Source organism: Elaeis guineensis, chromosome 1 (assembly GCF_000442705.2).
Source record: "Elaeis guineensis isolate ETL-2024a chromosome 1, EG11, whole genome shotgun sequence".
Lineage (NCBI taxonomy): Eukaryota > Viridiplantae > Streptophyta > Magnoliopsida > Arecales > Arecaceae > Elaeis > Elaeis guineensis.
In genome coordinates this window covers 171,773,332-171,799,487 of record NC_025993.2, presented here as the reverse complement: position 1 = coordinate 171,799,487, position 26,156 = coordinate 171,773,332, and the positions used below count along the sequence as shown (strand labels likewise).

At 40.2% G+C, this 26,156-nt stretch overlaps 1 pseudogene; it reads right to left on the bottom strand.

Moving 5' to 3' along the window:
- Positions 1-461: 461 nt before the first annotated feature.
- Positions 462-22,578, bottom strand: LOC105039583 (protein CYPRO4-like; annotated as a pseudogene).
- Between the last annotated feature and the right edge of the window lie 3,578 nt (positions 22,579-26,156).

Here is a 26,156-nt window from a genome sequence, read left to right as displayed (position 1 = left end):
TATCATCCAACTGGGATACTGATAAAGGTTTACATGGATCTATTAATTTAAATCCTTATGATTGCCTTTCTCTTATATAAAATAGTAATAAAAAATTAGGAGCTTTTAGGAGAAAGCACGGTCTTTTTATTTTATTTTAATTTATTGTGCAAACTTGTTTCTATACCTAGCTAATGCGCCTTTCTTAAGTGTAATGCGTGGGAAGGGGCTTTAATTGAGTGGGATGTGAGAAATAGGGAGAAAGCTTGCATTGAGGGTAAAGGGCAGAGTGCCACATTTTCTGTAATAGTTTATAAGCAGCATTATTAGCCAATGGATTTGGTTAATGAGTAATGGGTGCACAATCATGGTGATTGGTTGAATCATGTGTCATCGGTTGCGAGCGCCACTTCCCGACATGGAGATTGCATGGAATGCTTGCCTTGAACTGCAAATGATCCCCTGATTTGAGATGCTAACGACCATGCCTCGTGTGCTTTCTGAAGGTGATAGACCAGACAGAAAACCTAGAACAAGCACTTTTGCACAGTTAACACACATGAACAAGTTGCTGCAGTTTCAACTTAATCCACTTTATTAGTTGACATTATGCATTTAACATTCACCAGATCGCACTTGCTTCAAGATCGAAAAAGTAAATTAATTGACCATAGACTAGGGGATGTAGGATAATGATCCTTACAGAGTGGGAAAATTCCTCAGAGTGGATAGATTTCATTATCAACTAACCAAGTCAATTAGTGGGCCAACAGCTAACAAGATCTTTGCCTTGATTGTGCCATGGATATTGGTTTGGTAGAACTTGCCCACCAAAGTAAAAGATCATGATATACGGAAGCACTCGTCACTTTGCATCCATTATACCGGAAAATAAGCAATTACAAGCCTTAGGAAAGCCAGATGATAAGGCCCCACTCGTTTAGCCATCCATTCGAGCTTTTTTTTTCCCAAAAAAATAAAAAACATGAAAAGAATGCGATCGGATGTTCCCCATCCATCATACCGATATCCAAGGTCTTTACCCTTCCAACACAACAAACAAGACGTTTCTTCCCACTTTCCAGCCGAAGGCCAGACCAACCGATTGCCAGAGAGACCCATGTGGTGGCAGGGAAAACGTGGCAAATCCCGTGGTTGGGGGCCCCTGTCCGAGACTCCGGGATTTCTCCTCCCTTCCGACCCTGAGCCATGGCCTTGGACCCAAAGCAACAACCAGTTTGAAGGTGGCGATAAGTACGTATGCTGGCATCCAATAAAGAAAGAAGGAACAAATGAAAACCGGAAGAAGAGGCACTTTATTAGAAGCGTCTAACCTTACCGTGTTTTCCCTGGTAGTACATTGTGTCGGCAAGCTCCAACATCCCACATGATAAGGGAAGCTGTTCAAGCTCCCATGCCACAATCCAACTTGGAATTCCATCATCCAGCGGGCAGTGGCTACATCATTCGAGGGTGTGGGAGTTATCCAAAGAAATTGGAGAACACTTACCAAAGGTCATTGAACGATTCGAGGGTATGGATATTTCCAAAGAAAGAATAGGATCCTATTGCCAAAGGCCTCGCAGCAAACGACGAACTCTTGCCCGACGCCCAACAAGTTTGGAACCGATGGATCGACACCCCGCTCCAGATAATTTTCCATTTGGAGGATAGAATAGGAGGATCTATCCTATCCTAGGCTTGCGTGAGGGTCCCAAACCCTGGCTGGCTCATTTATGATCCCAGACCAGAGTACCTCTAGTTGCAACTAAGACCCGCTACCGGTTTCTGTACTACCACAATTTGTCCCTCTCATCTCACATCAAGTATCAACAGAATCACCTACCCCTCCTGAGCTCGCCATGAAACATACACACACAAATTCTTATATTCCCTAATTAGAATTTCGACAGCCTGGTTCCAATCGAATAACGAAACAGGTGCAATCCATATATACAGTAGCGAATTCAAACTGCAGCGATTCCAAGCCAAGCACAAACTCCAGTACATTCCAAACAAGACAGGACAAAGGGAAGGGGGAAAAAAGGGAAATCAATGGGCGTAAGTTAGCGCTTACTTGATATACTGAAGGAGAATACCTTCATCGGGGTTGCGACCACCAATGGTGCCTCTGGAGACTCGCTCAATGCGAACTTCTCATGCATGAAGCGGCTGTCCACGATGGATTCATCTTTGGGGACAATCTTATAGCAGTAGCAGCTTTTCAATCCTTCTTGGTTCCGGTAACACTCGTGATTGCTGTTCTTCACTTGATGGAAGTTCCAGATGACACTGAATTTGCCAACAGTTGCAACCAGATGCCTTTCCTGCTTACCATTTTCGGTGACCTGGGAGGTTGCACATAATTAACAAAGATAATCAACCAAATCAGATTAAAGAAATTGCTTCAAACCAGGTTGAATGAGTTTGGAATTTATACTTGTTATATCAACAAAAACATAGAAATTAATAGCTCAAGAATATCAGAATTGGTGCAATACCACAGCAGCAACATAATGCAAGCTTTAAAAAAGTTTGCAGCAATATATGAAGGCCAGGCAGAAGGCCAAAGCAGCTAACTTGAATAAAATTACCATGCCCTCATTTTTCTGGAGAGAAGATTACTATGTTTTCAATGCAATCAAGAATATGCAAAGATTATTATCTTTCCAATACAGTCAAGATATGCAATATATTAAGTTCCAAATCAGAACCAAAACATGGGCAACTTTTTCCTTCTATTTCAACATCAGTGTTAAAGTGAGGATCACTGTATATGACAGAAACCGATTGATCACCGTAATCCTCTGGAACAATTCCTTCCTTTAATGCCTAACAGAAAACCTTTCATAGTGCTCTATCGTTAGTTTTCTCCAAGCATATAGAAATAATTTAGACTCTCAATCTTCACAATACCTGCAATCTGCCCGTATTTTTATATAAATATAAAAAACAAGGTACAAATTATAAGACAACCACTATGTTCTGCCACCGGCAACATAATTGAAGGACAAAAGCTCTCATCAAAACAACTTTATTTAGCATTCTGAAGAACTCGAACTTACCCATTTCCAAGAGCACCAACAAATTGAAAAGCATTTTCCTTCATCAATAACTTTGGACCAGAGGTTCTTAAGTTATCAATCTTCATTCCATCTAACTCTTGATCAACTGATCTGATGTAGTTGCCAGTATGGTCCATCTATCTTTTCTGGTTTAACCAGCCAACGACATAGTTCGATCTGATCCATAACAGCTCATCCAACATCATACCGAAAAACCCTAATCACCATCAAGTTAGGATCCAATGCATCCATAAAGTAGAAGGTTAATATATTAAAGGCGTTTAGTTATGTTATCAGAATCTTATTTAAACATTATCCAAGCTTGATTCTGATGATAATCAGACCTTAGAAACACATCAACTTCTTCTTATATCAGTTTCTTCATTTAATCTCTACTGTTAGCAAGTCATCTAAGCTTATGATTGGTAGCTTCAACTCTGTAACTTTGTGAGAGTTTCTGTCAATTACCAATGCTTGAAAAACCATGAGAAGTTGAAAACCAAGTCTGAATGCTTCAGACAACCTAATAAAACCATCAAATCTTGCTGATCATGTTAGTACTCTCATGAAATGATTTAAGAATTCCAAATCCTTAATGAGACTCTCAGAAACTACAAATTTCACATCATCATCCTCTTCAGTGACAACATTCAAAGGACAGCATTGGACCACATTAAAGGCCTTTGATGACTGATGCACATTTCAGAACTAAGGATATCATTCGAAGGTCATCCGACAATCAGATGGGAATAGGAAGAGAAGAAGCAGAAGATAGAATCAAGAAAGGATGCTGGCCAAGTACACCATGGCAGTCATCTAATCATTTTCAAGTTGCATAAATGACTGAATCCACGTGTCATGCCCCAGCAACGCCGACCCCCATCCCTCCACCCCCAACACATACAAAGTGGCAGCTCCTTGCACAAGGCTCCTGCCACTACAGGGCCAGAGGAAGGATAGATGTAAGTAGCCATGCCACCACGTGCAGAGAGTTATTTCTATGTTTCGAACCTACCATACCTAGGTCAAAATGGAGCAACTTTACTATTGTGTCAAAACTCACCATCATCTAACTCATTTTTGTAAATGATACCAGTATTACTAATATCGTTGGATGGATGTCTGACCAGGATACCATCTCCCAGGACCTTTTCAGTACCACGCGATGCAGTAGGAAGAAAGAAGAAATAAAACAAAAACAATTAAAATACGTGGATCAACTATAAAAGGACTCGCCTCCACGGGACATGCAAACTTCACTATGAAAAAGAAATTTTACAAGAGGAGATCTCACTAGAAGTTTCCCTCACAAAAGCTCTCTCTCTTGGAAGACCCTCCTGAACCCCTGAAGCGACCGACGTCCGCTGTCCAAGAGTCTCCTGCTCTTTCTCTCTCAGCGATCTTGCGCCTCTCTCTTCTTCTCTCGGGTTGGTTTCTGCACGAACACAACCCCCACGGATTTTCGTGAGATAAAACCAAGCCGTCACCCCACTGTTTCACCGATCAGTCCTATTTAAAGGGCTTATACCTGATTAGAGAGGGATTAGAAGTTCTAAACAAAGCCAAATAATCTCCTGGACCGTCGGATCAAGATCGGGAGCCACCCACGCCGTCCGATCGCGCTCCGGTCCACGGAATAGTACCATGAACCGCGAGAAATGCATGGGAAACGCCCACACGGTCTACAGGCCCAACCGTGGACCGCCCGATCCACGATGGATCGGGGTACAGGTCCAGGCATGGCGCTTGGGCCTGGGCCGGCCCGCACAGGGGCTAGGCCGCGCGCCCGCCTGGGCCACGCGTCTGGGTCGTGCGTCCCGTACGTTGGCCCCTCCTGGGCCGCGTGCCACCTCCGCTCCATCGGCCCACCGCCGGCGGTCCTCCACCGTCTCGGGTCTCGTGTTGACTTCAAAAGCTCGTATCTCCTCCATCCGAGCTCCGTTTGGAGTGATCTTGGTCTCGTTGGACTCCGTTTTTCACCACGGATCTCGCTGTGGGCTCAATGTGGGCTGAATCTCGAGACATCAAATCCTAACAATCTCCACCTCGACTCGATATTCGGCTTCCTCCAAACTCCGAGAGCTTCTGGATCTCTTCGCCCCCATGCCTTGGGACAATCGCCTGCTGATCATAAATGGACAAATATGGGAGTCGAGCCAGGCTGCTCGATCCCATCTCCGTCGTATGCTGTGCTCCTCCTGATCTGAGACCCACTCGAGGCATCATCCTGTGGCAATAGAAATATCACCTTGCGACGTCGCCTCTCGTCCTCTCGAGTCTCCTGTCTCGTACCCGATCCGCCTCCTAGAGCTCCACCTCGCTCTGGACTCCACCTGACTCCCGAAGCTCCACCTTGCACTGGACTTCCTGTCAGGTAATAATGTCCTCTGCTCCTCTTCTTCCCCTCCAGCACAATCCTATCGCCGCGTAGCACCTTCAGGATTCCTCCACCAGCTACCATCCTATAGCCTCTCGAATCCAATCTACTAAGTGAGATAAGATTCTGCCTGAAATTGGGTATGTATCGGACCTCCCCCAATCTCCTCACTGCACCGTCATGTGTCCTTCAGTTGACCGTTCTAATGCCTCTGATCGCACAGCTCGATCCATCTGGCAGATATACAGTGCCCTCATTATTCTCCAGGGAGTCAAACTGCTCCTCTGTACAATATACATGATAGGAGTATGCAGAATCTAATATCCACTGCTGGAAAGAAGTAGATACCTCGTCAGATATCTCCAGGACATCTCCATCTGAATCGCTGTCGGCCGTCGCTACAGCAACCACCGTCCGATTTTTGAGTTGAGGACAATCTCTGGCTAGATGCCCTAACTCCTCACACCGATAACACCTGATTTTGCTCAAGTCCTTCCTGGACTTAGACCGCCCTCGTTGCGATCTCCTGTCGCTCCGTCTACCGCCTCCTGCTCCTCCAAAAGCCACCAAAGCTGAGCTACCATCACCTGGGCTCGAAGCCGGATTCTCCCTCCTTAGAACCTCGTTCTGGAGTATCGCCGCGGTGATCTCGTCCATCTTGATAGTGCTCTTCCCTACTAGAAGAGCAATCACCAAGGACTTATACGAAGAGGGAAGCGACGCCAGCAAAACCAGCGCCCTGGTCTTCTCCTTAACATTCTCGCCAACGCTGAGGAGGTCGGTGAGAATCTTCTGAAAGTGACTTAGATGCTCCTGCACGCACTGTCCCTCGGCCATCCGCAGTTGGTAAAACTACCTCCAGAGAAAAAGAGTGTTGGTGAGAGACTTCGCCATGTACAACTCCTCGAGCTTCGACCACAGCACCGTCGGAGAAGTCTCGCTCAGCACATGGATCACCACCTCATCCACTAGGTACATGCGGATGGTACTCACCGCATGTATCTATAGCCGTTTTCAATCTCGCACCTCCATGGTGGTCGGCTTCTCATCGCACAAGAGAGCATCGATCAACCCATGTTGGATGAGCACGTCCTTCACCCTTGCTTGCCATAAGGAGAAATTGCTCTTACCATCAAACTTGTTGATCTCCATCTTGATTGATCCTGTCTTCTCCATCTTCAGTCTTGCTCACCATCACTGTAATCTGCGTCTTTGTACCGCCTTACTCTGATACCACTTGTTGGGTGGATTTCTGGCCAGGACACCACCTCCCAGGATCTTTTCAGTACCACGCGATGCGGCAGAAAAAAAAAATAAAAAAAAAACAATCAAAATACGTGGATCAGCTACAAAAGGGCTCGCCTTCACGGGATATGCAAACTTCACTATGAAAAAGAAATTTTACGAGAGGAGATCTCACTAGAAGTTTCCCTCACAAAAGCTCTCTCTTTTGAAAAACCCCCCTGAACCCCTGAAGCGACCGGCGTCCGCTGTCTAGGAGCCTCCTGCTACTTCTCTCTCAGCGACCTTGCGCCTCTCTCTTCTTCTCTCAAGTTGGTTTCTGTGCGAACACAGCCCTTACGGATTTCCGTGAGGTAAAACCAAGCCGCCACCCCACTGTTTCACCGATCAGCCCTATTTAAAGGGTTTAAACCTGATTAGAGAGAGATTAGGAGTCCTAAACAAAGCCAAATAACCCCTTGAACCGTCGGATCAAGACCGAGAGCCACCCACGCCATTCGATCGCGCTTCGATCCACGGAATAGTGTCGTGGATCGCGAGAAATACGTGGGAAATGCCCACGCGGTCCATAGGCCCAGCCGTGGACCGCTCGATCCATGGTGGATCGGGGTACAGGCCCAGGCACGGTGCCTGGGCCTGGGCCGGCCCGCGCGCGTGGGCCCGCATAGGGGTTGGGCCGCTCGCCCACCTGGGCCTCGCACCTAGGTCGCACGTCCAGCGCGTTAGCCCTACCTGGGCCGCGCGCTGCCGGCGCTCTGTCGGCCCGCCGCCGACCACCGGCGGTCTTTCGCTGCCTTGAATCTCGTGCCGACTTCAAAAATTCATATCTCCTCCATCTAAGCTCCGTTTGGGGTGATCTTGATCTCGTTGGACTCCGTTTTTCACCACGGACCTCGCTATAGGCTCAATGTGGGCTGAATCTTGAGACATCAAATCCTAACAAATACAATTGTGGTTCACTTTGCATGTGCATCCAACAGACCCAGCACTGACTGCTTTGAAAAATATTTAAAAAAAATTCTAGACTCCTCAATCAAATTAATCAAAAAAATAGTTCCTTCTGTGACATAATTAAAAACTAAAAACCCTAAAACAAAGTTTAAAGTTGTAAATAAAAAATAATTTAAGTTTTCCTTCTGATTAGGCTAACCCAATTTCATATATTACTAATAAAAAAACAAACTCCTCAACTGATTACCCAACCTCTCATTTATGTTGGTTCCAACTTGAACCGTTTGGGTGTCGGACTCTTGATATAGCATATTGGGACTGGAAATATAAGTCATTTCATCGATAACATAGCCTCCAGCTGCTTGACTCATCTATATCTGCCTCGACTAATAATGAATCCTATTCTATGTTATATTCTATAATATCCTAGTCATTTGAGCATTGGGCCTAGTCCATTTGATCGGCCTAGCAACTTGGATGAAGCCCAAAAAGGGAATAGCATGATTTTTAAAGTAACCAAAAAAATAATAACGATGAAGAAGACTCTCAATAGAAGTCTTCTTCCTTCGATTTCACTAGAGAAGAAGCTGATTCTAGAAAGGATTCAGCCTCCTCTCTGCTCTATTTAAGAACCCTAATCTCCCCTTCCACTCCGCATTGGAGAATTCGAGGTTCGCCTAGAAAAAAACTCTCTCTCTCCTTCTCTCAAAAAGCCCTCACTGAGTTCACAATCGGGGCCCAACCACCATCGAAAAGATGGATAAGATGTCAAAATCCTTTAATTTGCCCTATTCTCCCTCTTCTTAAGCCATTGAGTTGTGCTTTCCAGCTAGTCATAGCCGGATTTTTGCACGAGAATATTAGCCCTATTTTTCCTTATGCTTTCCACCATTTTGTTTGATTTCTAGTGCCAGTCTTCACAGCCGATTGCCTTTGGCATGATCTTTGACTGTATTGTCGTGATCCGCATCACCAGAAAAAGCCACCACCGGCCTTAAGCTCCTTTATTCCAAGGAAAGAAAGGGGAAACGAGTCCCCAGTTTCACCCAAACGAATGGATAGAGAGAAGAAAACAAAAGAAAGAAAAGAAAAGAAAAAAAAGGAGAGAGAATTTCTCTCTTCCCTATTTTCTCTCTACTTTCTCTCTCTACATATTTCTCTCTCTAAAAAGTCTCCCACTATTTTCTCTCACTACAACTTTCTCTCTTAAGATTTTTTTCACACTTGTTTAGTGGACTAATAGTGGTCCAGAGATGTCTTGTAGATTTGGATTGACCATAGGAGGGGTCCCAAATAGGGATGGCAGTCGGATCGGGTCGAATATAAACGGATCGGGTCGGATATAAATGGATCGAGTTAAAAAACTCTGAACCCGGACCCGACCTATTTATTTAAACAGGTCAAATTTTGAAACCCGAACCCAACCCACTTAATAAATAGGTTATCCGATCCGATCTATTTACAACCCATTTATAACCCCTTAAAAAAAATAAAACTCAACCCGTTTAATGATCCGTTTATAAAAAAAATTTAAAAAAAAAATTGTTCTATCTCTGTGGCCGACCATCTCCACCTTCGCCCTCGCTGCATCTCCGCCCAACCGTCTCTCCGACCTCCACCCTCGTGCTCTCAACTGCCTCCAACGACATCGGAGGCTTCGACGGCAGAGCTGTCGAGGATGACATCCCCGTCCACCACACCCATGGTGGCAGCATGCCCAACTCCCCCGAGGGCTACAGCTTTCACAAAGATCTGCAATAGGGCTACACCGCAACGCCCTCTCCCTTCGGGATGCCGGACTCCAACAAAAAGGCGTACGATGAGGAGAACGGCGAGATCTTCATCTCCAACGGGTCCATCCTTCCGGAGCCAGAGCACATGCGGGAGGAGGGATTCACTCTGCGAGAGTGGCGTCGGTGAATGGATGTGGATGAGGTGGAGGGAGTGGGTGAGGTGGTGATGGATTATGGAAGGGACAAAGGGCTCTAGGGCTTTTTAGGGGAAGGAGAAGAGGAAAAGATGGAGCACGGGGGTGTGGTTTGCATGGATCAAAACAATGGTGGGGGATCCTCAACGGTGGAGAAGATGGTGGGGGACCCTCGACCAAGAGGGGTGTCGAGAATGAGATGGGATGGGATGGGAAACCCTAGAGCGTCGAGAGGAGGATGGGATGGAAAACAGCGGAACCGACCGAATAAGGAATGACCGAACCCCTAATTCCTAAACTCTTAAAGCTCTCCAGTGTCATAGGTTAAACGGATTTGTTACAACCCAATCCGATCCGACCCATTTATTAAATGGATTAAATAGATCAGCTGTCTGAAACCTAAACCCCACATGATTATTAAACAGATTAAATAGGTCAATCCGTTTACGATCCGAACCCATTTAATCCAAACCCAAACCTATTTAAGGCGGATCGAATGCGAGTCGGGTTGACAGGTTGGGTCGATATTTGCCACTCCTAGTCCCAGACTCGTGTCATGTGACCATGAGTCCCGAACTATCGTTGTGCAACCATCCATCTTATTCTTCTATAATTTTCACGATAGACCTTGGACATTTTCAATTAATTTGATAGGAAAGATGACTCCATAAGTGAGCAATTGCCTGGACAAGATGATGTTAAGTCGAACACTTTAACCTTAGTTCATAAATCGAGGAGTGGATTGGCATTTGTTATACTTGAGTTAGTCACCGTATAAATAAGGGTTCTTTAACACAATCATCTACATAACTATGAAAAATTATATTTATAGCTATACCTGCATGATTGTGTATGTTTTATATATATACCGGTTTGTGTATTATGTGTTGATGAATTGATGTTGCATGGTACATAATTAATTGGTACTTAATTATAGATATCATGTTGAATAGGGAAAAACATGGTATTAACATAATTAATGGATTGTGGGTGACATCTAGATTAGTCGATCATGCAAGAAACATAATGTGTATGCTGGGTCAAATTCCAGATGGAGTGTAGCATTGTGTTTGGCCTGCCATGGGATGAAGAATAACTGTGACTATTTTGATGCCGAAAATCAAATTATTACTTAACATAATGGATGGGGCATGAGCAGTATTTGGACAGACTGGCCATGCAAGAAACGTGGTATATGTGTTGGATCAGTCTTGGACTAGGATGCAGTATTATGTTTGGTCTACTACAGGCTGGAGCATGATTATAATTAGTCCTATATCGAAAAAATAAATAAAATATATGCATAATTTTATGAGTGTGGAAAGGAGAGCATGTGGACTAATTGGCCATTTATGAAATGTGGTATATCAACCACAGACTGAGATATAATTTATAATTCATGACCATAAGTGGAAGCATAGTATATATTTGGCCTGCCATAGACTAAAAAATCTTTGTGACTAGTCTAATGCTAAAATCAAAATTAACCATGTCTAATCTAAGGATATCTGGACTAGCCGACATGTGTGAAAAACTGTATTTGTAATATCAGCTATGGGCCGAGATGTAGTCGCCAACCATGAATGAAAATGTGATGTATTTGGCCTGCCATGGATTGGAGCATGGATAGGTCTAGTCCAGTACCAGAATAATGATGCAATCACGATCAATTAATGATAAATAATTATACTAAATTACTATTGAATAGAATTGCTGGTTTATGATATGTGAGTTGTGACATGTTTAACAGAAGTGATATTATTCAATTACTTGATTGTTGATGTAAAATCTTACTATTTTCTATCAACTGTATACATATATTTGCTAAACGATGTTTTCATATTCATGCGAGGCCTGTAAGATGACTCCATTGCTCGAACTGCAAGTCAAACTGATCCAAAATTATGTCCTGCAACTCTGAAAAAGGAAAGAAAAGAATGATTGTGAGCTTTATAGCCCAATAACATGAATATGAAAACATCTTTTAGCAAATATATGTATATAGCCGATAGAAAAGTAGTAAGATTCATACATCAACAATCTAGTAATTGAATAATATCACCATAGTTCTATTTAACATGTCACATATCATAAATTAGTAATTATATTCAATAGTAATTCAGTGTAATTACTTGTCATTAACTGGTTACACAGTTGGATCGTGATTGCATCATCACTCCGATACTAGATTAAACCTACCCACGCTCCAATCTATGGCAAGCCAAACACACCACGTTTCCATCCATGGCCAATAACCACATCTCAATCCGTAGTTGATATCATAAATACCATATTTTACATGTTCTAAGTAGTCCAGATACCCTTAGATTAGACATGATTAATTTTGATTTTAGCATTAGACTAGTCACAACCATACTCCAATCTATGATAGGCCAAACACATACCATGCTTCTGCCTATGGCCGGTAATCATAAATCATATCTCAGTCTGCGGCTGATATACCACATTTCACATATGGCTGACTAATGCACATATTTTCCTTTCCACAGTCTTAAAATTCTGCATATATTTTATTTTTTTTTCGATATTGGACTAATTACAACCATGCTCCTGCCCGTGGTAGGTTAAACATAATGCTGCATCTAAGTTCAAGGCTGATCCAACACATACATGACGTTTCTTGCATGACCAATCTGTCTAAATATCACCCATACCCCATCCATTATATTAAGTGATAATTCGGTTTTTGGTATTAAATAGTCACAGTCATGCTCCAGTCCGCCGTAGGCCAAACATAATGCTGCACCTCAGTCCGAGACTAACCCCCCATATATGCCATATTTCTTGCATGACCGACTAATCCAAATGCCATTTATAACCCATTAATTATGTTAAACCATGTTTTTCATTATTTAACATGATGTCTATAATTAAACATCAATTAATCATAAACCGTGCAACATCAATTCATCAACACATAATACACGAACCAGTATATATGTATAAAACAAACACAATCATGCCGGTATAGCTATGAATATAATTTTTTATGATCATGTAGATGATTGTGCTAAAGAATCATTATCTCTACGGTGACTAACTCAAATACAACGAACACCAACCAACCTTTCGATTTACGAACTCAAGGATAAAGTGTTCGGCTCAACACCATTCTACCCAGCAACTGCTCACCTATAGAGCCATCCTCACCATCAAATCAAGTGAAAACATCCAGGGTCTATAGTGGAAATTATAGAAGAATAAGATAGGTGGTTGCACAACAGTAGCCCGGGACTCATGGTCATATGACACCGATGTGAGACCCCTTCTATGGTCAGCCCAAATCCACAAAACATCTTTGGACCACCACTAGTCCACTAAACATGTAGAGAGAAAAAATCTTGAGAAAGTTGTAGAGAGAGAAAGTAGAGAGAAAATAGGAAAGAGAGAGAAGGGAGAGAGAGCCAGAGAGGCTCTCCTTTTTTTTTTCTTTTCTTTCTTCTTTTCTTTTCTTTTCTTTTTCTCTCTCTTCAACTCATTCATTTGGGTAAAATAGAGGACTCATTTCCCCTTTCTTTCCCCAAAATAGAGGCACTCAAGGCCAGTAGCGGCAAAGCGGGTCACAACAACACAATGGAAGGTCATCTCAAACGCAATCGGTTGTGAAAATTGGCATCAAAAAATCGAACAACATAGTGAAAATCATAAGGGAAAGGGCTTATATTCTTGTCCAAAAAATCCAATTATGGGTGGCCGGAAAGCACGATCCAATGGCTAAAGAAGAGGGAGAAGAGGGTAAATCAAAGGATTTTGACATCATATATATCTTTTCAACAGTAGTTGGGCCCCAATTTTCAAAGAACTTGGTGAGGGCTTCCTGAGAGAAGGAGAGAAAGAGTTTTTTTTGGGCGAACCTCAGATTCTCCAACACAGAGTGGAAGGAGAGATCGGGGTTCTTAAATAGAGCAGAAGGGAGGCTGAATCCTTTCTGGAATCGGCTTCCCTCCAGTGAAATCAAAGGAAGAAGACCCTCGTTGGGAGTCTTCTTCATAGTTATTTTTTTTGGCTGCTTTAAACATCGTGTTGTTCCCTTTGAAGCTTCATCCAAGTTGTTGGGCCAGTCAAACGGACCAGGCCCGCTGCTAAAATGACCGGGATATTACATATTCAATCAAGGCATTAACCACGATTATAGCAACAGGTTGAAAATTTTCTAACAATTGGCTTATGAATCTCAACAAGTCACATTCATATCATAACCAACAAAGCATATACCATCTATTTGGCACAGCTTTAGAAATCTTTATTTTCCATTGACATATGTCACATGCTAAATCATGATTAACTTAGATCAAATCGTTAATCAAAATTTCCATTCAGGATTCAGTTGCTCTTTCATGACTTCCCTTCAAATGCAGGCCCCCCTCTCTCCAAAGCCTCTTATATTGTACCTCATCAAAAACTGACATTCGGGGTTCCTAGGGAGTAAGGTCGGAAGTGCTTAAACCTTCCAAGCATATAGAAGTCCCTCACTTTGGAATCTAATCTGGTAACAAAAATATGATCTAATACAGTTTTCCACTGTTTTGCCCTCTTTCAACTCAACTACTTAAGCTTCCTAAGATATATACATGTAATGAACTACCTCTACTAAATTTACCATATATCTATCTTAATATTGTCATTTTAACTACACTCACTTTACATGGTCTCACCCTCTTTATTGCTAAAAACTCCAATCCAAACAACAACTGATTCAACATTGTAGTCATTTCAGAATGTACATATCCTCTTTGCTGCTGGATGAATATAATAGGTTGTCAACTCACTGTCAAAGCAGCCTATAAACTTTTCAAGCCTGTTGGTATAATATTGTAAGCCAATGAAACTGGATCATAATCGCAAATTGCAATGTCATATTGGTAGAAAACTGTCACCTTTAAAAAGACACATTGGGCAGATTGCCTAACATAGAGTTGTTCTCTACAATCACGTGAAGTCATCTGAAGATGAATGCATCCTTCTCCACTATCTATTCACCAAACAAGTGCTGGCTGAATTTGGGATCAGAGCTTGGAGTAACAAATAATCTAGAAAATATGATGGACTGCATAGCATATGAAATGGTTCAGAAAAGGAACAACACCCAATCATTAGGAAATGTGCAAGTATTTTAATATTCTCAGTAGGTTTGTATGATACATGACCAACCAGAGGACCAGACAAAACTCACAAGGAAGATGAGTGTCTGCCTATGCAGGTTGTAACATAAAAAATAATAAACCATTAATATATATACTTAACTCGAAACTAAAGAACAAGTGAGAAGAAATTACAGACGAAAAATCTAAATTAATGAAACAATTTCACATTTATTTTAGGAACAATCTTCATTGTAGCAAGACATGTCAACTAGAAAATCTAAAAAACATTTTAAAGTTATGAAATATTATTAATTGATAATTTAATAGAGCATTTAATAACACATAGTTAAAAATAAATAACTAATCAAGACTTAGGGAAACTTATAAGTTCTGTATAAGCTTTTTGGGCACCAAGAGGGGGGAGTGATCATATATCAAACCCCTAACATGCCTAGCACACTGACCTACGTATAGTCCAACCACATAGTCCTGGGCCACTGGCCTCTGTGGGCTTGTACGGTATAGCTGCTAGGCAGTTGGCCCACATAAAGCGCCCACCTAAATTATTGGGCTTTAAAAGGACAATTGGAATGCTTAAAACCAGCACCTACGATAGCTGTAACTACTTTGTTTTTAAGAACAGAATTAATGACTTGGTCATAAGGGAACCAGAAAACAAGATTCTAGCATCTGTGAACACCCACTCTACTGGGTTATATTTCTTCCCAAATAGTGTTTCATAGCTAGATAGCAGCACTAGCTAGAAGAAGCAATTTAATTTTTGATAATTTTGAATACAGGAGTAGTCCTACATAGTGGTGGCTCTGGAGGCTAACAATCTCCACTGAGCTATTCTAATAGCCAACTAATTCAGAATGCAGTACATTCAGTTATGTGCTCTAAGTTTTAATGGATGCAACCTGATTTGAGTCTTTCATACAAGCATCCTCCCATAAATCGGATGCGACATGTCACAGCCAACAACCAAGCTTCTGCTTCATTATGCTCCTGGGGAACTAAATGGTGTAGTTGGCCAGATGTCCCAAATGGAGCGTAAAACTAGATAATTTTGCCATTAAAGGTTGCTTGTCTTTAGGACCACTGTTAAGTGGTTGCAGAATGTGGGAGTAAGGGCTCTATAAGTACTCCCTGTAGTCCTTTTAGATTTCCTATCTGCACAAATAAATAAAGAAATGTAACAATCACATGTAACTTCAAAGCACATCCCAGCTGCACACACTGGTTTGTAGCACTACTAGAATCAATTCATCTACCTTCCAAGTATTATAATCAACAAATCCAACAAATTGGTTACACTCACTATAAAAGTTAATGTTAACTTCCATGCATCAAGTAGTTAAAAATAACAAAAGATGCATCACGCCACCATGCAAAAAAGTGCTTAACAACTCAAAATCTGAAGAACCAACCAAACAACAATATTCATCTCATGGAAATCCCTCTTTTTTTTTTCACAAGAAAAATTCTTTTAACAATTGTATCCATTAAATTCAATGTAAATTACAACAAACAGAAAAGTGAATGGCACATGCTTCTTCCAGTCTTTCTGAGCCCTCTAAAGTTAATTACTACATCTACTACCCCTTCTTAACTCCAATAATGCAAAGAAGATCAACAAGAAAGGAAACAAACTACCAAATAGTTCTAAGTTCTGCAAATAATTCTAAGCTCGTCCAGGTTTCTCAATCATGACCTACCACCAACAAATATAAATTATCATTCTGGAAACTGCTATTTTCCACTATTCAACAATAATGTGATAAAATCTGGAGAATATAAAAGTCAAGTCTCTCAAACACATGACACGTGAAGCATTCTTCTAAAACTGCTACAAACCATAACTCAAGTCAAAGTCATTTATAGCAGTGATAGCACTAATTGTTTCTCATGTCGCTTTAGTAGGGACTGAAAACTACAAAATTTCTTGATCATAGTCATGTATAACCTCTTCATCATAGAATTCCTTGGAATATCTTTAGCATCTTCTTAATATCGAACCATTATTATGATTTACCAGCTTCAAGATACACATTTCTAAAGTCTAGATTCGACATGATCATGAATACTGCCTTTCAAATTATCTATATCTTCAGTGTCTAGCTCCCTAGAAACAATGGCAATGTGAAAGACATCTAGACTGTCAACTTTTGTTCCTTATATTAGTACACTAAGAGAGAAAAAAAAAAACACCAAATCCTAACTCTGTGACATCTGACCGTGCACTACCATTCTTAGTGCAGCTACGAACTGCCAAATTACAGGTCATACCTGAATATCATTGAGCATTTTTATGTCCATAACATAATACAAGGAGTGCTCCAGCTTTTTGCCTTTTGCTACTGAAAAGCCAAAAAATTCTGCATGCACATTTATATTATCATAAATACAATTTAAATCATCAAACTCTCACCCTAAGCACAGTGTCAATGAATTATTAAATATTAAGAAAGACCAATGATACCAACAAACTTAGAATTTCATATGATAACTCAAGAAAGTAAAGCTAACACATGCAGGATAGGCCAAAGAAAAACTTTTAGAACATTTTTGGGCTGAATACAATCCTAGGCCATATTAAACTTGAAGATATAATTTTTCAGCTAATTTGCAGTCTTTGAGATGTCAAATTCACTCATCAATTGACTAGTTCAATAATCAAGACCATTCTTCATTGCTTGATACATCGGTCGTTTTCCAAGTTGCATGACGATCTTGTGGTCTTCATACCAACTTAACCTACTTCAGTCAGGCTATCCTCACAAACCTAGGTTTGGCTGATAAATTCAGTAGCCAGAAGTACTTATCATTCACAATGTACTTGCTGTGGGTGTTAGATAAACCCATCAATCTCTAGCTTAAATTTTCTGCTCCATGCAACTTCAAGACTACCACACATAATTTGCTGGCTACAAGATTCGCCGTCTTGGTACCAGGCCCAACCTATTATTGTGTTGGTACAGTGCCAATTCTGCGTGTTGAGTGTCAGGATGCCCCCCGTGTCACATTCCAGTACCAAATAGTATGGTATGGTACATTCCATACCACTTGGTTCAGTACTATACGGGAAACCTTGGCTGGCAGTTTTGCATCAACTTTCAGACATATTACTTCTTCCAACATTGTTTTGAGATCCTTAACTAAGGTACTCATTTCACCATGTTTAGCCTCTTTCAGTGTTCATATCTTATCTTTGTTGTGTCTTTATGGAGAGTTTGTACCTTTTGTCCATGTCTTTGCATTGTTGCTCCATTTTTATTGCAAAATCACCTCTTATTCAATACAGTTCAATTTGTAGCCAACCTACTTCATCAACCTCATCAACTTGCAATATCAAAACCTTTATTGCATAATATTAATTTGCACCCTAATATTAATAATATCCAAACGACCATTACATACCTTCACTTAGTCATTCATGATAATCTCAATTGCCTTCAAACCTAGAGTAACGTGACTTTGAAACCCTGTGTCACCTACAAGGTAGCCAATCATACTTCATGCAGCAGTTCCTAAATAATTTTATCAAGTTTGCACCTTGAGAATATTTACTCATCAACCCTTTTTTATGCTTCTTAGCTTTTATGACCCCTCATTCATGAAACATGTCCTTAAACATCATATCAGCTCATCACTTTAGAATCTCTTTTGCTTTTTAATCCAATCATCTACATGGAAAGTCCTGGTTTATGATCCACATGAAATTGGAAAAGGTGGAGGTGATAAATGGTGATGCAGAAACTTGTACTGTTATATACCTTTTATTGTACAAATATGTTAAGTATGCTGCATTGGTTTCTGTCTGTAACCTTATTCATGGAACTTCTATATACGCAACCATTAACTAAACTTCCTGCTAGTAGGATAAAGATCCTTTCCAAATGTATTTACTTGGCTTCATGCCTTGATATGAATAGCAATCACTCAGATACTAACTTTTTAGTTTGAGAAGCTACTAGAAAACCAACTAGTCTGCTATGTTGTACAAGAGCACCTTCCTGTTAAAACAGCCAGGGTCATTTATCACAACTACCTTAATTGCTAGTGAGTTGTTTTTTTCTTTCCTTAGCCAAACTTCATTTCTTTGCAAACAATAACAACAACAACAACAACAATAATAACAATAATAAATTTCATAAAAATGATTGCCTACAACAACATTGGTGAAATCAAAATGATGATAGATCAACATATAGACAGATGTATATGTATAATGATGTAAAACAAGAAAAAATAAATTGAAATTAGGTCATCAGTTGCTTTTCCCCAGCATCGTTTCTAAAATGACTTTTGATGCTTATCACATATTCATCTTCCCCTTCAAGTAATGATAAAAAAAGGGAAAAAGCTATTCCATGATCCATGATCTTGTTCATATAAAGTTCATTATGTATAATGATGTAAAACAAGAAAAAATAAATTGAAATTAGGTCATCGGTTGCTTTTCCCCAGCATTGCTTCTAATATGACCTTTGATGCTTATCACATATTCATCTTCCCCTTCAAGTAATGATGAAAAAAGGGAAAAAGCTATTCCATGATCTTGTTCATATAAAGTTCATTTAGGAGAAATCCAATCTGAAAATTTGAAAAACACAGTTTTCCTTCTGTCCAGCATATTCAGATTCTCAAGGATTTCTCCCTCCAATTTTCCCCAGGACTTGTTTAATTGGGCACAAATACACAAAGACACAACTTGAAGAAGATGACAAAAAAATAGTAGGCACAGATGCAGCGAAGATTGTTGCTTTTACAGTGTATGAGTAAAAATGAAGGAGAAACTTTCTAGTTAAATCATTCAATGACAATTTCACAGTTCAAAATAACTATTTCAAGCAGATTATTACAAACAATGTGTTTAAAAATATGTAATAGCAGTTTAAAGATGCATTCAATACATGGATATGGGGTTGGAATAATGACAGTATGCATTGTTCTGTACTGGCTTGAAATTGGTTAACAGGTTCCAAGCATTGGTATAGGCTTGAAATAATAACTATTTTTTACTAGAGATGCTTGCTGTGTCACCAAAAATATATTAAAATATATATATATATTACAAGTAACCAAAAGAACTTCTAAACAGAATTACATATGTAGATGAAGATGCAGACAGAATCACCAAGCATGTACTACAGCACCATATCTATCTCCTGGAAAGACCATGTCAACAAAATACAAAAGTTGGAGCGACCTAGATTTAATTATATTTCCAAAATAAGATGCAGCAAAAACTATACAAACTTCAATCTCCTAAGCAAGATAATGTCTTAAAAGCTAGGAAGTCAACAAAAAAAGAAAAGAAAAGGACAAATTAAAAAAAAAAGAAAAAGAGGAAAAGAAAGAAAGAAAGAAAGAAAAAGTATTGACATGAACAGGGAAAAAACTCTGCTCCTTGTATTAATTTGAACTACACTAGACCGAAAATAGATCTTTGGTTCCACAATTGAACAAACTCCATAATGAAAAGAAAATGTAGCTTTTTTGTAGTTTCCAAATGTGTCATTCACACCATGAGTAATAAATGGCTTAAAAGTAGATGTCATAATTATGAGATAGAATATTAAATTATAGATCTCTGTCAAACTATATTTGTAGATCCTCAAGGCATCACTGCAAAATGTCAAAATGTTTTTATTTGTCTATAGAAATAAATTTCAGAGCCTGCCAAGCTGGATCCACTTTTGTCAAGTCACATATGCATCTCTCTCTCTCTCGTTAAATAATCATGCGAACACAGATTCAGTTTCCCTATTGAGAGTCTGCAACAATATTTATGATTTTAGAGTCAAGATTGAAATGTAAACTGTTGCACCATGTGGTAAAGGCATGCAGCAAATGACCATAATGTAACAGTAAATGAAGTAAACTACAACCTGCAGAAAGCCATCCTGATGTGGTACTTTAGTAGCATGGGATTCTGACTAACAGAAGTACTAATTTAGAAAGAAAGAAAAACAAAACTAGAGCTAATTAGCAGCAAAACTAAAAATGGCTTTCTAGATATGCCTTATGTTTGTGAAGAAAAGGAAGTCCAAACTTACCCAGGAGATCTGTCCCCCATGGAACTTATTGTTCTTGCCAGCCAAATGCAAATCCAATGGAGTGAGCTTCCACAACCATGGAGCTGCAATCCTGTTCCCCATTCTTCCGCTAGAACCAGTCTTCTCCTTCCCATCTTTGTCCTTGAAAAAAGTGCATATGAGGATCAAATACGTGTCAGTTGTGCCCAGCATCCACTTCCCATCATAAGTAACATCCACATGAGTGATCGGTGACCCAAGCCCTGGGAATGCAGTCTTTGCCATCCTCATTGACCTCTTTGCGAACAATCTTATCTTCCCATCAAGAGACCCCACCACAATAGACCCATCTCCAGTCGTCGCAAAACACCGGAAATTAGTACCCCTAGAGAACTGGCGCCCCTGTGTCCACTGCAGCATCGGCGACTCCATCGAATTGGCTAGATTCTGGACCATCCCTCTTTGATCCCTCATATCCCACCTGCAAAGCCCGTTATCATCCAACCCCTAGAATGTCGACTCTGAAGGGTCCAGCTGTGATCCCTTGCTATCATTTGTAATGTCTCTCATGGTAATGTCAGTCCCATCCTTCTCAAATCTCCACTCTGTCACCACCTTCCCGGTTTCAATATCTAGCTGATGAACGCCAGTAGCTTGGGGCTTCCCTTGCTGTCCCGGGCTCATCAACAGCATACTGGTCTCCACCCTCATTAAAACTCCCTTCTTGGGAGTAGAATATCCACCATCCCTGCTCCCCTCATTGAAAAGCTTCACCGAGACCCCCTTCCCATGAACTCCATGGCTAAAATTCCTAACAACCTGAATCTCGGAGTTGCTGACCAGGAAGCTGTTGTCGAGAGCCCCCGAGCGCAAGGCTCTGTATCCCACCATCACCGGCCTCCTCCTCAAACTCTTCCAACAGGTTCTGCCTCGCCTGGGCCAGCATGCCCAGGCCCGGGCTCTTCTCGAGGCTCTCCCCCGCATTCTCCCAGATGGTGTCATCGGCCGCTTCCGGCCGTGCCCACGCCATGAAGTCGCTCCCGAAAACCCTAATCTTGTTTTCATCGGTCGCCTCAAAGCCATAGGCGTTCTCAAAGAGGCAATTCTAGTACTCGTTCTGGAATTCCCGGTAGCCCTCCGGCGTGGAGAACTTGAGAGCCCAGACACCATCGGCAACGAAATCGACGCGCCGTTGTTCGGGGAACGACTTGAGCTGTAGCTCCGGACCCACCTTGGCTCGGACCTTGGATCCAATCTTCAAGAACCAGGGGCACGACGTGATATCGTCGTCCGCGGCGTCGGGGACGGAGGGTTTGAAGAAGGAGAAGGAGGCGAGCTTCTCGGAGGCGATCCACCGGTCGTTGGGGGAGTTGCCGCCGATGTGGAGGTACAACTTGACAGCTTGCTCGGAGACAGGGTTCCGGGCAGAAGCGGGAGAGGTCTGGGAGTACTTGAGCTCGAGGGATTAGAGCTTCTCGGCAACCTTGTCGAGAGAGGTCGGTGTTAGGGTTTTGCGCGGCTCCGCTCCACCGATGAAGGTGGGTGTTGTTCTTCTTGCTCGTCTTCTTCTTCCTCCTCAGCCTCGGTCTCGGAGTCAGAGAGCTCCAAACCCTCGCGGCTGTGAGCACCGCCCATGGCGGAACGAAGAGAGAGAGGATGGAACGAAGGGCGATTTGAAATTTGAAGCCGCGGAGAATCGAATAGGAGTAGCCAAGTGGGGTTCGAGGGTGGAAAGTCGGTTCCCGGACAGCGCCGGTCCGCTTGGATCCGGCGCCGGCATATCTTTTTGAGACTGCTGGATAATAGCGCGCGCATGGCAAATTAAGCGGGGCTCCAGGTTTGAATCATTCTCCAAGGATGCTATACCTGTTCGCGGGAGAAAATTCTTGGATACGGACAAAATCAATGAGAGGATGCCACAACAATATACGATCTATTGAATGGTTAAACAATGCTATATTGAGATAGTTACAAGATTAGACAGTCATGTGTAAAGATTAAAATTTTTAAACTCAAACTATTAATATGATATTTTTTTATTAATTTTATATATATATATATATATATATATATATATATATATATATATATATATATATAATAGACAAAGTCTATCAAAAAAATTCTCGTCCATGGATGGACACAGTTCATGGATGGATCCGGGCCGAAGTCAAGTGAACGGAACTCGACCAAATGTCTTAGACTCACCGGCCTAGTCTGCTAAATAAGCTCATTCAATAATCGGCCTAGACTTGAACTTAGACATAAAATCTCATCTGAACTGATTATTTTATTTTTTTATATTATTTATTTATATTTAATGTATATGTAGATTTAACCAATAGTTATTATTGATATATGAATTTAATAGAGTAATTGACATATTATAGATTGTTGATAATATTTAAATTTATTTATATTTAGTATTTTTTTTGTAAATAGATTGAATGGTCACGAAGCCCTCGAGTAAAATTTAGGCTTGAGTCTAAAAGGCAAGCTTGAAGGTCGTGATGGGTCGGGCCTAAAAAAAATTGAATTGACATTTTGGAAAGCCTGCTCGAGCCCCACCCAGCCTGTTCGAGCCTATATATGACATCATTTAGAAGCGACAAGGATGTGGTTTTTTTTTTTTTTTGTGGTAGGAACGATCAGGATGTGTCTGATGGGCAAATATCATAGAAGATAGAAATTTGTATAATATTTTTATGAGGGTAGTTAGGAAGATATCTGTCCGGGTCTCTGAAGGTTTCGGACGGCTTGTGGTCACCTCTAGTGCGAGTAAGAACGAATAACTGAATGAAATGTCCATCAAGTGGGAGGTGAAAATGGATATGTAATCTAATATATATATATATATATACATGAAAGCTGAAACTGAGAGAAAATGGATTAGTCATTTAGATTGTCCACATAAGCAGCACCTTATCATCTATAAATACCATTTGGATCAAAATCAATCTGCAATATATCACTTATCTAAACTCTCCTATCCAACAATTCTTAAAGCATTGAATTCAAGCATGATGTTATTAAAGGACTGAATTAAAGCCCACTTATATGACATAAATGAGATTTTTAAAGCATGATATTATTATCCTCTTACAATAAAAATTCAGTAATTGAGAATATGAATAGACATCATAAATTTGGATAGATATTATTGTTCTATTTATCAATATTTTTTTTAAATAATATATTATATGATCTAAAATCCACGTGCAACGTGCAGACTCAAAACTAGAAGAAGAATAAATTGCAAACTAACGGAAGTATCCTTGCACTGTTCACTGGCTTTGTCATATGGCATAATTTAGAAGGCTAATTCAAAGGGAGAAACGAGTAATACAACAAGCTTGAGTGAAAAGGAGAGCAAATTTTGTGGGGTATTTGGGGTAGAGACATGTCTCTAGATAGATATTGTAAGTATCTATAATAATAAACTTCAGATAAAGGAATTGAATAAAAAAATTATAAAGAAATGATAAATGGAAAGGAAAACTAAGTAATGCGAGGAGGGAAAATATCGATAGGTGAGCAGTTTTGGAAAATCTTGATAACAAGAAAAATTGGTGAAAGAATAGAATGGTAGATGAATTAAAGAAGATCGCATCACTTGTGATTACATGAAAATACAGATGGTTGAGATACCATGCAATTGGTCCATGTGCCATGCTGTTAGATGCATGTCCTAGAAGTCAAGTTGGCCAACACATGTAATCTTTCTAGTAGTATAGTTTTATAATTGAATAAAATAAATCGGATTAATTTTCATTCATATTGAGTCATGTGTCTATAAATTGTCCAAAGAATTGATACGATGATGACACATATTCTCAAGAGTTGAGAATTTAGGACATGTGTCATTGATGATTAATTTCTAAATACTTTCGATCGATGGATCATCATGAGGACAGTAATTGATCCGATTAGATTGGTGCATGGATCGCTTTTCTCTAGATAGACGAGTCTCGAATCTATAGTGGTGGGATATTGGAGTGACAGTATAGATGATTGTTAGAGAATAATGGTACCAAGCGTGACCAACATGAATAGTCATATAGATATCTATCCACTCATCAGTGACATACTCGATGATGCAGTGGTGTGGGTAGTCTTCAGACCTGCGGTGTCTCGGCTACTCATAGTGGAGTTGCTATAGTTTGACAACATATAAATATGATTCCTAGTCATATGGATCTTTATAGTGGACATTGACTGCAGTAGATTCACTGTAGGAGTAGGGTGTGCACTTAGATAGAATTTATCGATCTTGATAAATAAGGAGCAGTCCTATGTTATTCATGAGACTGAGTTCAGAAGATCATGGTCATGGCAGAGTGAATGATGGAAAAAAATTTTCATAGAATTTCACTTATGAACTCGAGTTGATTGAATATTACATATGACAAGCAATGAGATTTGACGAGTTATCTGTGATCTTCATTTTATTGAAACTCACGATAAAAGAACTGAATCACACAGTAACTGTACCTAGAGGATCAATATTTTATTTTGCTAAATTATCACTACATACTGCTAGATATCACTAGTGGATTGTGAGACTCATCGTGCGTCATCTTGATGATCAATGATGCTTAATGGACAGAATTGAAATCATTTCAATCCATTAAAAGAAGTTTCGATGATATTCTGATGAAGATCATAATATATTTCACTATCAGACAGAATAGAACCTATTATGTCACATATAAAAGAGATCTTTGTCCGATCAGATGGTTGATTAGCGATTATGAATTGCTATTGGATCTAATCATCGATGTGATGGATGATTAATCTAGTGTAAGAATTATAATAAAGTAATTTACTAAGAATTAGTGGGTTGTAGGAGGATTAATTAGCAATTGGATTGCTAATTGGCTTAATTTGATTGAGCATTGAGGCTAGGATCAAGTTTAGTTGAATTGGATTCAATTAGGACTGGTTTGGGTTCGATTTGATCAAACCCAAATTGGGTTATGAGATAACCTAATTAAGAGAGAGATTAATTTACAATAGGATTACAATTTATCTCAATTTGATTGAGCAATGGGATTAAAATTAAATCTAATTAAATTAGATTTAATTAGATTTAATTTGAGTTTGATTGGATCAAGTCCTATTGATTATGAGATAATCTTATATCCAAGAAATCAATCCTTAATTTGATGAAAATTTGATTCAATTAATTTCCTAAATAGATTAGAGTCTAATTAGATTTAGATCTACTTAGTTAATTGGTTATAATCAATTCCTAAGTTAGTTACGATTGAGACCAAGAATTAGTTAAGATTGGATTAACAACCCCTTTTCTCCCTAACCGCCACCCATATGCACGCCAACCCTTCTCACACGTGCTCCTCTTATTTGTGTGAAGGAGTTCCCACAAAATAGGCCACCCTATCTCCATTACACACATAAAAAGAGGAGGGAGGCATCCAAGAGTTGGATGCCCCCAAGACTCTATCTAAA